The 15837-nt window shown below is 51.9% G+C and overlaps 1 protein-coding gene and 1 long non-coding RNA gene across 3 annotated transcripts in view; both read right to left on the bottom strand.

Annotated features, from left to right (window-relative positions):
* HTR2C (5-hydroxytryptamine receptor 2C) overlaps positions 1-15837 on the bottom strand; it is a 438632-nt gene that overhangs the window by 364327 nt on the left and 58468 nt on the right. The gene's annotated exons all lie outside the window — the stretch shown is intronic.
* Positions 7238-10490, bottom strand: LOC149523631 (uncharacterized). The gene is made up of 2 exons (XR_012899285.2): positions 8468-10490; positions 7238-7597 (listed from the first exon to the last, which is right to left on the bottom strand). It is a non-coding gene; the product is annotated as an uncharacterized LOC149523631 (long non-coding RNA).

Below are 15837 nucleotides of genomic sequence, written 5' to 3'. Positions count from 1 at the left end.
CAAAACATGGCTCCCAGTCCCCCTTGCGAACCGCACTGGGTCATTTCCTAGCATGTGACCAGGAGAGAGCATGTTTGCCATGGGTATTACGGTCTTGTCGGTTTCATTCCGGAGCCCTAGCCGTGAACCAGGGCTCTGCAGCGCAAGCCGCTGTATGGACCCAGAACACGGCAAGGGTCCTTCACAGCTGGCATCTGCAGACAGCATTCGGAATGCAGGGAGAGCCGGGGTGGGGCTGGTCTGCGGGAGGCAGAAATGATTTCCCCCTCTCTTCGGGTCTAGCAGCATCGGACTTGAGAGAAGGATGGTGCTAAGATAACAGGAGAGTGGCAGCTTTCTCTCTCCCTCCTGCTTCACAACACTTTCCATCTTGTGCGCGTGCCATTGGCTGCAATGAGCCACAGAAATGGCTGACAAGGATTCAAGAACACCCAAGAAGGAAGTTTTTCTAGTGAATCCCAGATTTTATGTGGAGCCCAGTGCATGCTGGGACAGGACTTCAGGGGTGTATTTAGAGCTCTGTGAATACTCGTAGTGCCGACATGTTCAGTGCAGCTCCTTCTTATGCACTACAAAGGCACAATGTTTGGATTTAAGGAACCATCCAGTAACCTGGGATACATCATTCACCTCAAACCCACACAGTTTTATAGGGAAAGAAATAACAGCTGTTCTGAGGCTTGCCGTCTCAGCTGGTAGAGGTAAAGGATAAACAAACTGGAAATAATCTAAAAGCCATGTGGTGAGTATTTGGTAAACCCACACAAACATTTTTCTAGGACATGCCCATACAGCCTGCCCTGAGCTGTGACAACCCTCGTCAAAGAAGTTTCCATCCAGGGGGAAGTTTGACTTTGTTGGCACTTTGTGAGAAACTTCAGAAGCTGCATGGAAATGACAAGTGGCATTTTGTTCCAAAATTCAACCCTGAAAAACACTGCAACCACTGGGAACTGGCCCAGTGCTGAGTTCTTTAGAGGCTAGGACTTGGAGCACCGACCCACAGCGCTGATAACAGCCCTTTCGGAATGGCAAAGAATTGGAAATAGCTAATTCCATTATTCCCAGAATCCACTGGAAACTGGAAATAATTGTCAGCATGAGATCTGCCTTCACAGCCAGGCCTGGGGGCCTGGGTACTTCACTGCGGCTGTGGCTTATATGAAAGATAAGAATGAGGGAACTATGGTACAATTCAGCTCTACAAATCGTGTTTCTTCCAGCTGTTCCGGACAGCGTCTACATTCCTAGCAACGAACACACATGGCCTCTCGCGCAGGACATGGCTATTGGAAAAATGCGGGACTTCGCTTTTGTGTTCTACTTTATCCGTATCAGAAAAAGACATTTTCTTGATTAGCCTGGCTGATCTCAGACAGTGAGGGTACGTCTACACAGCAGCGTTATTGTGGAATAACTGGAATATTTCTACACAACAAGCAGTTATATCGACATAATGTCGAAATCATGGTGAGCTGCAGGACTTCTTACTCTAACTCCCGTAACCTTCAGTTTACAAGGAGTAGGGCAGTGGTCCCCAACCTTTTGGGGCTGCCGGGCACCCGGGGGCGGGGCTGTGCATGTGGGCAGGGCCACCCATATGCCACGCGCCCGGTGCTGACGCCACCCATGCGCCGCACTCCTGGGGCCGGCGCCACATGCCCAGCGGTGGGGCTGCCCATATACCGTGCATCAGGGCCGGAACAGCCCATGCGCTGCACGCCCGGGGATGGGGCCGCCACCACCCACATGCTGCATGCCCAGGGGTGGCGCCGCTCCTGTGCTGTGCACCCAGGGCCAGTGCCACCCCTGTGCCGCCCATATGCCGCGCGCCTGGGGCCGGTGCTGCTCCTGTGCCGCGTGCCCGCAGCTGGGGCCGCCCCTGTGCCGTGTGCCCGGGGCCGGCACAGCCTTTGCACTGTGCACCCGGGAGCAGAGCCACCCAAATGCTGCGCACCCAGGGACGGAGCCACCCAGGTGCTGCGCTCCCAGGGCCAACGCTGCCCATACACCGTGCACAGAGGGGGCTGACACCGCCCATGCACCGCACGCCCGGGGGCGGGGCTGGCCCCGTTCACTCGGAGGGTGCACAGGAATGGCCCAGCAGGCACCATGGCACCCGCGGGCACCGCGTTGGGGACCACTGGAGTAGGGGAAGTGAGAGGAAGAGCGCTACTCCTCCAACTTCCTGCTGTGTAGACAGCGCCAAAAGCTGAAATGAGCTATTTTGACTTAAGCTACGCAATTGATGTAGCTCAAGTCACGTCACTTCTTTCGGCTGTAGCCCCGCTGTGCAGACATGCCCTGAGAGAACAGTTTTAAAGCTTGCCCTCCAAGTCATCCCCCTCCACAAGGAGCAACAGGTGCAGCAACACCCATGCCTTTTCACTGTTTGAGGATAGAAGAGGAAAAACACCAGGCAATCAGCCAGCAGAGGACAGGAAAAGCCTGAGAGAAGCACTTAGGGACAGAGAAAATTCTACTGACCTCAGGATACAAAACTCCAGAAGTCTCAAAATAGAACCCAAACACACAGTGTCAAGTGAGTGCCATAGGGCTGTGCCGACTTGGCTCACCTCCAGCTGCTCCAGACGTTTGGGAGGCTGTGGGAGAACACTGTCGCGCTCTCAGACTGTACCGAGAGTTGTTCTAGCAGTACTGTGGTGAGTGGGACATCATGCCTTTGCTCGAATCAGGGAAGGAGGAGCTGTCTGAGAAGGTGGAGACCTCTGCAGAACCCCACCAGGTAACCAGTAGCAAAGGGTTTTCTGGGGCACTGGCATTACATTTGGATGTGGTTCTGTCCTGCCTGTTAGGATGGCCAGCAGATTAGCTAAGCTTGCTAAGTCTGGCCCTCACGGGACAGCAATCTGGAACGGCGTTAGAGTGCCCTACACAAACAGGTGGCGTGTTTGTTTTCTGCAGCAGCTCTGTGTGTAATGTTAGTCACCTTCTGCCTCACAGCTCGACTCCCAAAGCAGACGCTGATTTGGAATGACAGGACTTGCTCATCAGCTGTAATCCAGGTACACTCAACATTCCCTCAGGCACGAATCTCAGCATGACTCGCCCCTCTGGTTTTACTTACCACCCTGGATACAGTCGAGAGCCATTCATATTCTCCCAACACTGGCCAGCAGGGCTCCTTCCTTCAGACACATGACTGTGCACACACACTCAGCCCTGGTCTACACTAGGGGCTTGTCTACATTGGCCCCTTTTCCGGAAGGGGCATGGTAATTTTTGAAATCGCAATAGGGAAATGCGCGGGGGATTTAAATATCCCCCGCGGCATTTAAATAAAAATGTCCGCCGCTTTTTTTCCGGCTTTTAGAAAAGCCGGAAAAGAGCGTCTACACTGGCCCCGATCCTCCGGAAAAAGTGCCCTTTTCTGGAGGATCTTATTCCTACTTCAAAGTAATTACCCCCCAGGGATTCCTGGGGCTCTCAGCCTGAGGCAGCACGCCCACATTAAGGGAGCCTATCTCAGACTCATTTCGAGACTCCCCCGTAGTGAGGACACACTAGTTCGATTCTGTTATTTTGGGAGTTATGAAATCGATATTCGTTATTTTGAAATAGTATCCTAGTGTAGACACGGCCTCGCTCTGCTAAAACATGAGTGAGTCAGTCACTGGAAGAGGTTAAGGAAATGTGCTTCAGCACAATTAACCCAGGCTGGTGACACCTCTCTCTCAGCAGGGTGCCCCAGCACCCTGCATTACACACCCTCCCAGGTTCCTTACGAACTGTCGCCCACCGGCCAAGTGACACCACCCAACGAACTCACACCGCACTTTGCCTCTGAGCGAGGTGCAACGTTTCCGGATAGAATACAAAACGCTTGATGCTGACGACAACTACCCCTATGAATGTCTGATGGCTGTTTTTCATAATGAAAACATGGACTCATTTCAAACCTTTTCAGCCCAAGGTGCCCTCAACAACCCTGCGAAGAGAAGAGGTGCTGTGCGTCGCAGAAGGAAATCAGCCCTGGGCAGAATGGATCAACTCAGGTTCATTTTGAAAAAGGAGTTCAAAGGTTTGGCACCAATTACAAGCAACAAAAGGAGCATGCGTCCAGCCGTCATGCCGCTGGGCTGGGACTCCTATGGGGAGAGCCTGTCAATCCACGATGCCCGGGGTATCCGCACACACTCCTGAATAGGCTCTGGTGTGTCTCCGAGACCCACTCCCATGGAAAGATGCACAGCAATGTACACTACAGCCCATGTGGACAGTTGTCAGCGCTGCAGCCTCCAAACAATGTCACAACAGGTCACTCGCCAACAAGCCAATACCTTTGAAAAGAGAGCAAGACAAACTTTTTACTTTTCCTAAGGAAAAAACGTCTTTATCATCCAAACCAATTCTGCAGACAAGCCCGCTGACCCACATCTGCAAAAGTCGCCTTGCCCTTTGTCGGCAGAGAAGGAAAATGCTGCCCCCTTGAGGACGGCTGATTCCCCAGGCAGGGCAACAACGGCTCTTCCCCCTACTCCACAGAAAAATAAGTCACTGTGGCAACCAGGAAGGCAACACAGCGTTGACTGTGCTGCAGCAGAGAGACGAAGGAAAGGAACGAAATCTCCCCCCTTTCCACTGAAAGACTTTGAAAAATGTAAATCGGCAACTCGAGGTGAAACAACCTTCTCCAGCAGACCGGGCACAGGCAAAGCAACACAAACTGTGCAATGCCACTTGAAGCTATGAAAAGAGAACAATCGTAACTACAGCCAGCAGCAACCAGGAAAAACAGCTTAAATCTCCAGTCAATGGGGTCTGTTATTTCCAGGATTCGACACAGACAAAAACATCGCGCCTGATCTCGGAAAAGTTCTGCTTGAAAGGGGCTGCTCATATGCCATGCGCCGGGGCCGGCACCATGCATGTGTCGCGCGCCGGGGGCGGGGCTGGCCCAGATCATTCGGTGGGCACACATAAATGCCCCGGTGAGCACCATGGCGCCCATGGGCACCACGTTGGGGACCATTGGAGACTGCATCCAGTTCTGTCGACAAAGCAAGCCGCTCTGTCGACGGAAAGGACAGTGTAGAGGCAACAACACCGTCTGTCGATAGAACTCTGTCGACAAAAGGCGTTATTCCTCATAGAATGAGGTTTACCGCCGTCGACAAAACTGCCGAGTTCTGTCGACAACTCGGCAGTAGTGTATAGGCAGGTATAGTTTTGTTGACAGAGGTTAGGGACACCATTCCTGCCCATCCTGGCTAATAGCCATTGATGAACCTAACTTCCATGAACTTACCTAATTCTTTTTTGAATCCTGTTAAAGTCCTGGTCTTCACAACATCCTCTGGCAAGGAGTTCCACAGGTTGACTGTGTCCTGCATGAAGAAAAACTTCCTTTTGTTTGTTTTAAACCTTCTGCCTATTAATTTCATTTGGTGACCCCTAGTTCTTATGTGATGAGAACAAGTAAATAACTTTTCCTTATTCACTTTTTCCACACCAGTCATGATTTTATAGACCTCGATCATATCCCCCCTTAGTCTCCTCTTTTCTAAGCTGAAAAGTCCCAGTCTTTTAAATCTCTCTTCCAAAGCCCTCACAATTTTTGTTGCCCTTTTCTTAGATGAGGTAACCACATCTGTACGCAGTATTCAAGATGTGGGCGTACCATGGATGTATAGAGAGGAAATAAGATATTCTCGGTCTTATTCTCTATCCCTTTTTAATGATTCCCAACATTCTGTTTGCTTTTAGGACTGCCACTGCACACTGAGTGGATGTTCTCAGAGAACTATCCACAAAGACTCCAAGATCTCTCTCGAGTAGTTATAGCTAAATTATTCCCCATCATTTTATATGAATAATATCTAGTCCTGTGTCCATTGTAGCAAGTGGAAAGAGTTCCAGTAGAGAAGAATTAGCCTCCCCTAGGTTTTATCTTTTATCATCTCTAATTTCTATTACATTTCTGGCATTGATGTTCACATACTACCATTATCCTTTTGTGCTTTATCCTTGAGATAAAAGTTTCAAGGATTTCTCCACAACTTTTCCCGATATTAAAACAAAAAATCCAAATCAAACTCAAAAAATTTCACATCATGAAGACAGATGAGATTGCATAAAAATACTCAATTAAAAATTCTTCCCTGCTGATGTTTTGTCAGCAAAATCAGATCATCGCCAGGGAATAAATCTCGCTGCCTTAAGTGTGGTTGACTATTTAAACTCAGCTTAATTGGGGGAATGCTAATAAGAGACAGAGACCTAAATGGAGAAGAGAGTTAAGTGCTGCGTTAGAGGGCCCAAGTCAGCACCATTACCTCCCTAATTAAGCTGTTCAGGCCGTGGATTTACAGAGCAGCCTGCAGCCGTTTGATTTATTTCCCCGATAAAAGACGGCCCAGCTGACAAACGGTTTTAATTTAGTCTTTGGATAGATTTTAAATCCATTCTTGTACTTTGGGCCCCTCTCCCCAGGTCTGACCTCATCACATGGTTGGAGGGTTGCCCTGTTGATCTGTACTTGGGCTCCATATTTGGGAGAATAAAATAAAACCAAACCAGAACCATGAAGCTGCGTAGGGAACAAACCTAACCCGCTCCTGCCTCCGGTCGCTCTGGGACAGGCCCCCAGCGGGCGACAAGCTGTGTCCGAACGCAGGGCGCAATCCTGCCCAAATTGCCATGCTTACAGATACTCCTAGGCTGAGGCCCAGGGAGCAGACAAGGCCTCTGTGGTAGTAACAAGGCAGCCGTGACTAAACGTTTGCAGAATACATTCCCAAGACTGTGCGCTGCTCAGGAGTAGGACTTGTCTGAAGTATGTATCACAGCGCATGCTATGGGCCAGATTGCCCAAGGGATTTAGGCGCTTAGAGCTGCAGGGAAGCAGCGAGCGGGACTGTCAAATGCAGACACCTCGCTTCCATTGAGATCAATGTAGATCCCACCCATCACCCCGCTGCATCTTCAGGCTTCTAAATGCTTAAAAGTTTGCCAAGAAAGCCCATTATTGCATGGACTTCAGTGGCCTTGGGGAAAGCTGAAATAATAATTCCACCTTCTTTGTGTATCTTTTTCTTCTGCTTCAGAGACTGAAATTGCAGCCTGCTTTTACCAAGGCTGACAGAGCATGACATATTTACACTCTTTGGATTCTGCTGGTTCTATTTATACTCTGTTTGGAGTTGACTCGTTATTACCCAAGGATACATACATATTAGCACAATTGTGTTACAATGACTCAATATGAAGGCTAGAGCAATTGCCAGTTGCTTTAACCCCAGTTTCATGGGTTACTGATTGTTACAGAAATAGTCTCCCACTTAGCTTAAGAAATTGCAAAATAAGAGCAAAAATCACCCTGCTGCGGTGTGTAGTTTTCTGCCTGTGGGCGATGCAGCTAGCAGCACGTGACTTTTGACTGTCGGCACCGGGTCACATGGCTTCCAAGCTGCTTGGGCCCCGTAGGACGAGGGTTTTGTCTCTCAGATTGCAGTGCCCTGGAATCTCCTTTCGTAACCTCGGGTGAGCTGGGAACACTTCCTCTCTCGCCTGGCCAGGGGCGGATACGCCTGTAGAACGACGCATAAGGAAGCCTGGTGCGGGTCGCTGGCGGGCGCTAGGACAACACAGTACCATGTAGGGACGTAAGGGTGTAAGCCTGTTAGGGTTACACTCTTCACTGGCACACACCGGCTTCCAGCAGCCGGCCTGCCCCTGGGGAGCTGTCTGTCTCCCCGCCCCGCAGGCCCAGCAGTGTAACGCCTGAACCGCACAGCCCACAGCGTGTGTAACCTCTAGGATCTTTCACACCTACTTTAACCATTTGTTCACATCCCCAAGTGCTCTTCCATCAACACTGGGAGCTCCAGGGGGAAGACGCACCCTGCAAGACACAGCAGTTCAGAGCAAGCAAGAGCAGCCCTTGGCGAGGCTTGGGGGGTGTCTGAGCCCACAGAGTGCTCACTGCCAGGCAGCAAGGGAACTGCCCGCACACGGCTCCTCCGCACCATGCTGCGGCCGCGAATGCTCGAGGGCTTGGGAATGCTAAAGGGGCTGCTGCAGGGCGTGAAAGAAGCCAGGGCTGCCCCCTCCCAGCAAGCGATCCTAGGGCACTGGACGAGCAAGCCCAGGCTGAGGCAGCCAAGTAAAGAGAAGCCACCTGTCCTGCAGAGCTGGCTGAGTGATGCAGGAAGGAGCCAGCCGTGCCCAGGAGATTTGCTTTGGCCTCAGACACTCGTCCTAAGGAAGGGGTGGGAAGTCCTGCTGCTTCGAGGGACAGACAGGAATCCTGAATAAGGGAAATACCCACCGCTCCCAGGTTGGAAAGCTTTCGGCATGCCCAGACAGAGAACGGCTCCGCTGGACTAGCTAGCATTTCCTAGTGGAATATTCCCTACTAGCGGTAAGGACGCTTCGCACAGCTGCAGAGATGCCCGTTTGAAAGACCATGCCGAGTCTGGCCTTTCTACCACCCCAGGGTATTTACCACGCTCTTCGCTGTAATACAGCCCATGTCAGGAGTCTGGCTTCAGCATCTTCCCCTCTCTCGACAACTGGCATCCTGGTGCCAAGCTACTTCAGGAAGCCCATGAATTGACTTGGATGCTTCAGCTCCTGACTTCTCTGGGGGTACAACTCAGAACATTCTCAGAGCATCCCTTAACTCAGGCACAGCAAGGGCTGATCTGTGGCTGGACAGGTTCCCAGCAATGAGTGACCTCACAGATTAGATCATAAACAGCATGCAGTCAGCAAGAAGAATGTGTGAGTGTCTGTCTCCTTGCAGCCCTGCGTCACAGGCCCTGGAACGGCTTATGATTATTGGGAGGGATGAAGACATTGGAGCAGCTGTTTCAGCTGGAGATAAGGACAGTCTCTTGGTACCAGCGGAACCACCCGATCTGCCTCACAATCCTCCTCGCCCCGCAGCCCGGAGGATGTTCCTTCAGAGAGGAGGGGTGAATTGGCTACTGGAAGATTGTGCTGACTCTGCAGGATAGCATGGCTGCCCGCCCTCAGCGTGGCCAGCAAGACAGGTCACAGGATGGCTGTAGAGGAGCCCCTGCCATGGGTTATCGGTGGATCCTGGGCAGGTACCAGCATGGAGCTGGGCCAGCCTGGCCCATGTCTCCTGTCTGGGAAGCCATGCCTCAGAGGAGGACAGTCCCGCTGAAGGGAAGCTGCGGTCAGAGCGCAGAGTGGGAGGCAGCTCTCAGATAAGTTGCCTCTTCTGGTGGTGTCTGGACCTCCCCTGAGGGAATGACCTGATGGCAATGGAGGTAGGGACTCCCGGGGAGCAAAACATTTCATCGGGCGAATCATCAGACACTGCTCTCCCTTACGCACGAGGGGTCCTGTCCGCCTGGCGTGACTGAACCGCAGCCGTCACTGTGCGTGCCGCAGTCGGCCGGGGCAGAGGTGGCACCGTGGTGGTGGAGGCTCTCGATGGTGCCGTTTGGGCATGCCAGCCGTTCCCAGAGTTTGGGTCTGGCCGGTACGTGCGACACACGTATCTTCAGAGCACGGATTTGTGGGCTTCCTAATGTGCCCCTGAGACTTAGGCGGTTTTAATTCCTGGTGGACTGAGCAGAAAGCCTTGCGCAACTGAGGGAGAGTGGATCAGGCATCTCTGATGGGACCTTAGAGGAAGGTTTGCTCTTGTGTCTGAGGACGCTCCCTGCCCTCTCGACAAGACCCCTCTGGGGATCTGTGGGAGCAGATTCCCATGTGCCTAAGCTGGAGCTCACAGGCACACTCCTTCCTGAATAAGTCTGATGTGTATGGGAGGTCCCCTGGCGAGGGGACGACTGTGGTCTCAACCTTCTCTATCAGGTGCCTCTCGGCAAGTTCCTCACCCTCATGGGACACTGCACCTTCCCTGAGGCACTACAGGCAGCTGATGGTGGCTGCAGGCAGAGAAGGAGCATGGGCAAGAAACCCGGAGTCCTGGGCATAGTCCGGTACCTGGAGGCGGAGGTGGCAATGCAGGGAGGGAAGAAAGGAGACGGAGCTCCAAGCACTGGTGGTTTTGACTTTAGCCTTGCGTGGTAGAACTGCAGAGGGGATGGGCCATTTCACCCTTCCTCTCCTCAGCTGGAGGCACAAGGAAAAGGAGGGCACAGATGCAGAGCAAGGACTGCTTGCAAGAACTCTCCAGCTCCACACATCGGGCAGGCAGGAACACATGGGGCATCAGCACTCCAAGAAGAGGAGCCCTTTGGGTGCTGGATCGCATGACAGGCTGCATGGAAGGAAGAGTTGTGTGTGAGCCCCTAGGACAGAGAGGAAGAGGGATCTATATGCCAAACACACACACACGGTGCTTACTATTAAAGACTGTGCTGTCAAAAGTGGGACTGGAAAAAAGCCAACATCACATCAGCCCTGATAAAGGGCAAGTGGGATGACATAGATCAGTTAGCTTTACATTAATCTCAGGAAAAATTATGGAACAGCTGATGGAAGACTCAGTCAAAGAATTAAAGGGTGATGAAATAATTAAATATCAGTTGTCATGATTTTATGAAAACGAGGCACCATCAGATGATCCTGAAATGGATTCTCTAAAGAGATTGCAAGACTTGTTGACAGATGGCTGTGCACACACCGTACACCTTTCTTAATATTGCACAGAACTCAGGGTCTGGAAATATTTCTTACTGAGAGATAAAAAAGGAGCTGAATCTATTTAGTTGTAAAAAGAGAAGGTTGAGAAGTGACCTGGTTACAGTGTGTGGTGGGCATCTGGCCCCACGCTGGCAGAGGAGGGGTTAAAACAACCCCCTTGAGACTGTGCAGGAGGCAGCCAATCGGGAGAAGAGTAGAGGGAGCTGATCAGGGTCAGGCGGAGCCATAGGAGAAGAGCTGCTGAACAGAGCAGTGTGAGTCGCTCCCTGGAGTTCAAGGAGGGAGAATTGGCTGCCATGAAGGTGGGAGAAGAGACAATCCCTGGGCAGGGGAGCAGGAGCAAGCTCCTGGCTGTCCGCTGCCAGCCTGAGGCCTCGATACAAGGGCGGAAAAAGTGCTAGGGCTGTGGGAAGTGGCCCAGGAAATTGTACAGTGGGGTTGGGAGATGACACAGCACTTGTCTGCCCTCCAGAGGGTCCTTGGGCTGGGCCCTGGAGTAGCAAGCGGACCCAGGTCCTCCTCCCCCTCTATGCCTCCACTTGACACTAAGGGGAGTGGCTCAAGTATGGTTTGCCAATGCCCCGAAAGGGGGAGAGAACCAAGAGGGGCACAGTCAGTGGGCGGAGTCCAGACAGGGACACGGTGGCTTGAGAGCCTGATGACAGGCGTGATGGTGGCGAGATGCCACCATCAAACCAGGGCGAGTTCCCAGGATGGCCAGCAGAGTGCAGACGGTGGTGAAGGACGCCCCATTAGACAGAGACTCAGTACTTCCTCGGGATGTTTCTGAGAGCCAAGCACATCAGTCTAGCAGACACAGGCAGAACAAGAGCCAGCGGCGGAAGGCTGAAGACAAATGCAAACTGGGAAACTTAAAAGATACTGTAAGCAGCACTGCATGGAAAATTAAGCGCAGAAACAACGTCCCTGGGGATGTGGTAGAGTCACAGTGTTGAGTGTCTACACCAGGGCTGGATGTGTCCCTCTGTTGACACAGGGATGCAAATCAAGCATGTCGAAATTGCTAATGAAGCCTGGATTTAAATATCCCGCGCCTCATTAGCAGAAACATGGCCACTGCTTTTTTTCGAAACTGCCATTTTTTTCAAAAAACGGCAATCTAGACGTGGATCTGTCGAAACTAAAGCCTTTTTCGACAGATACTGTATTCCTCAAAAAATGAGGTTTACAGGATCTGTGTAAAAAGGCTTTAGTTTCGACAGAACTGCATCTAGACTGCCAGGTTTGTTTGTTTTTTTAAAACGCCATTTCAAAAAAAGCAGCTGCCATGTTTATGCTAATGAGGCATGGGCTATTTAAATTCCGGCTTCATTAGCAATTTCGATGTGCTTGATTTGCATCCCTCTGTCGATAGAGGGATGCAGTCTAGACACACCCTAAGAGACATACAAGAACCACATGGGGAAGTTCTCAGCCCCCTGGTAGGCAGGAGGTCAGACTAGATGATCACAACAGCCCCTTCCATGGGCAGCAGGTGCCCCCCTACTTTGGGGAGGCCAGCCTGCCAGCCCCATTGCTTCTGCCCAAGGCCCTGCCCTCTGCGCTCCAGAGCCCTGAAACCTCCCCCTTCCTGTGACCAGAGGAGTCCTGGCCTGCCTGCCCAAGCCACACCAAGCGGAGTCACCGGCCTGGCCCCAGTGCTGGGCTGAGCTGCCAGCCCCCAAACCCCAGCTGGACCTAGGCGCCGCCCCACCCACCAAGCCACCAACTCCCGGAGCAGCAGGCAGTGCCTGGCCAAGCCATCTCCTGCTGACTCTCTGTGTCCCTCCCCCCCCCCGCCCCGCCCCAGAGAGAAGAAGGGATGCAATCAACAGGGGAGACATTGGGGAGGGAGGAGTGGCAGAGCCTCCGTGCCCCAGGTGTCCAGCGGCAGGTCATCAGCAGGGCAGGTTTAGCCTCCTCTTGCCGATCACGCTGCCCATGGTCTCTCCCGCCTTTCACACCTGCGGGAAATGTCGTCACCCTGTGTCACTCCTGTCCTGACACATCCCCAGACATGGGCGTCCATGTTCATGGCTACCCTGGAGCTACTCTTAGGGAAGTCCGGCAGTACCAAGGCAGGGCCAGCATCCTCTTGCGGATGGACGTCCCTGCGTGTGTTCCAGCACTCAATGTGCTTCTAGTGCCACGGTCTGGGCACCACAAAAACAAACCAAACACAGATCCTTCCAAACAGGATACAGCCTGAAACGAAACAGGAACTACAGAGCTGCCGTTTATGGAGGAGGCCGCCACTGGCCCCATTAATAGAACTAGAGGACGTGGGATAAGAGCTGCGTGCTGGCAAATGTGACTTTTAAGGACTACTGCTGCATGTGAATTATCCAAATAACTGTCCCTTCTAACTCAGCCTTTTATGTCACTTTCTGTAACTCTTAGCAACCAGCAGCTTTTAGGGCGTCATGATGATAAATGCCAGTTTAGAACTTACTATGCATGACCACAAGTCTGTGGTACAGCCGCTGGAGGGAGACAGCAAGGAACGTGACTGGCTGTGGTGGCACGTCGGGGTCCCCCTGATCCTGCAGCCCGTAGCAGCAACAGGCTCCGCCAGCCAGTGGAATAGAGAGGGGTTTATTGCTTCTCCAGGATACAGCACAGCACAGATGTAATGTGGTTACAGGAGTCAAGGCCAGGATGCCTCAGACCCCTGAGGTTAGGGGGTCCATTGCCCCCCCCCCTTAAATCCTCAGTCCTCCGGTTAGGTTGTTCCCTTCATGTTTTTTAGCCAGCCACTTCTTTCCCCAAACACTCCCTTCCTTAGTTCCCTAGCTGCCCTCAACCGGTCTGACCGGTTGGGTCTTTGTCTCCCTGACTTAGGCAGCCCACCTGCTGGGCAGTGCTCACAGGCAGAGGCCAGTAGGGGTCATCCACAGCCCAAGCACAGCAACCAGCAAGGTACCGACACTACTTCACAACATGTGGGTGAGTCAGTGGGAATCACACATCCCAGCGCAGGGGGGCACCGGGTACAGAGCAGACAGCCCCCCACTATGTCACTGCTAAAGCCCTCACACATGTAAAAATAACTAACTAATCCCTGAATTCAGTGAGAACATTGCCAGGGGGGAGCCTGCCAGCTGAGTCCCTAGTAGGTGAGACAGTTTGTGGCATGGAACAGATTTCATAACTATCTTCCATTGGAAAATGTGTTTTCTCCACATGAGCAAGTGGCTACCAAATAAAAAGCCGGTTGAGAATGGGAGATCTGTGACTGCCACAAAAGCAAATATTGTATTTATTCAGCTTTATCTGCAGGCTGGCAGGGTGTACTTATCTCAATTTCAGCATGAAAGAATTGTAAGCCAGGAAGATTTTACTGACTTTGACAAAGAATGTTCATATTGACGATGTTTATTCATGTCCTTCTGTAGAACAGTTCTGATAGTACCGGAATCTGACACTGGAAGCATGCCTGCTGTCTGACAGTAGGGTGTGATTGGGCATCCCATACTGCAGGGCTACATTTCAAGCTATCAATTAACAATGTCCGTAAAGCCTGAAAGTTTCTCTCAAAGTACCTTGCAGCATCAGATGCTGAGTCCCCTGAAGCCCCAACCCCACCCAGGAGGTGTTCAGCATGTGGCGGGGGCATGGTCTAAACGAACAGCCATGTCTGGGAAGCGCCTTCTGTACGTCAGTACTGTGCAATGAGAGCTACACGTGCTTTCAGACGGCCCTGCCTTGGAATGGCCAGTCAGGTTTTCACCACAGACTGATGGAGGTGAGACACCAGCTGAGGTTTCGCTGCCTGAGGCAGAGCCCAAAAGAATTATTCAGCCACCTAAAAGCTGTAACCTGCAGGGGCTGGGTTACCAAGTCCTGCCAACCCCTGTGATAGTCCCCAAGAGATGCAAGTGCTGTTGGAAGGGCTAGACTGATAGCAGGCAAGACAAGTGAGTGAAACGCCTGTTAGGCAGCCTGAAATTTCAGACTATAGCCCTCAAGTGGAAAAATGTGAGATGATAAAATAAAATACATTCCACATCCAATCTGTTCGCACTACGTGAGTGACACAGAGAGGGTGATGTCAATGCACAACAGCTCCTCTGCCACACTTCCCATTTCTCCTCTCTGCAGAAACTGTAGCTTTGTGACAATGGTTCTGAAGACAAGATGGCACTTAACTGACAGGTAAGACAATGCCATTTGTAGAGTGTGTGTTGACTTGGCGACAGGACACGGGAGCCAACAGCTGAGAAGCACGTCATATCTAGTCAGCCTTCCTTCAGCAAAAGTGCGCCCGTGACAACCCGTGTCCTCTGACAGAGGGTAGCATGATGCATGGACACATGCTGTGGTGGCTTTACAGCAGCGCTCTAGCTCCTTGAACCGGAAAACCATTCCCAGTTCTGCATAAAATATCTGGACTTCGGGAATGCACGGCATTTAATTAAAATGCGCCATAATAGTGACAGCATGCGGGGGGGGAGGGGAACTCAACAGTGCCTGCAGCTAAAAGAGCAGAAATATCGACTGGTATCAATTGATAGTAATTCTTAGTTGAAAGAAAACAAACAAACAGACCCATTGTGACATAGTGGGGAGTAACTTGCTGGTTGCTATGCTGGGCAGTGGGTTGTGAGTGACCTCCACTGGCTGCAGCACGGCCCAGCAGGGCAGGAGATGAGTCATTATGCAAGGGGGCTCCGAACCTGTCCGACCAGTATCTCCCAGGGAGCGGAACAATGGGAAGAAGGGGAGTGGAGCCCTGGCTGGGGGCAGGGCTGGAAGTGAGGGAGTTAGGTTTCTGGCTGGGATCATGGAGGAAGCAGCCTAGGCAATGGGCTGGGATTTAGGGGCCCAGGCTTCCCCATCTCAAGGGGGGCTGAGGCATCCTAGGCCTGCCCTGGAACCAGATGACATCTGTGCTGTGCTGTATCCTGGAGAAGCAATAAACTCCCTCTATTCTACTGGCTGGTAGAGTCTGTTCATGCCATTTCGGGGGTGCAGGCGGCAGGGAAACCCCAATGCACTGTCACACCCATGACGTAACCTCCTAGAACAATAAACGACAGAGTCGCTGCCATCATCTGGTTGGGGTTCAGAGCCACTTGGTGACACTTTGGTGCCTCCCAATATTTGTCTGTCACTATGGGGTAAGCCCCGTGTCTCCAATACAAGAGCTTCTCTATATATTTTCCACCTGAGTAAATCCTACCACTTGATTTTGACTTTTATTGTTTTCAACCTTGTGAGAGCCTATAA

Source organism: Pelodiscus sinensis, chromosome 13 (assembly GCF_052426305.1).
Source record: "Pelodiscus sinensis isolate ZL-2025 chromosome 13, ASM5242630v1, whole genome shotgun sequence".
NCBI lineage: Eukaryota > Metazoa > Chordata > Testudines > Trionychidae > Pelodiscus > Pelodiscus sinensis.
Note: the sequence above shows the minus strand (reverse complement) of the source record. Positions and strands in the feature narration are given on the sequence as shown.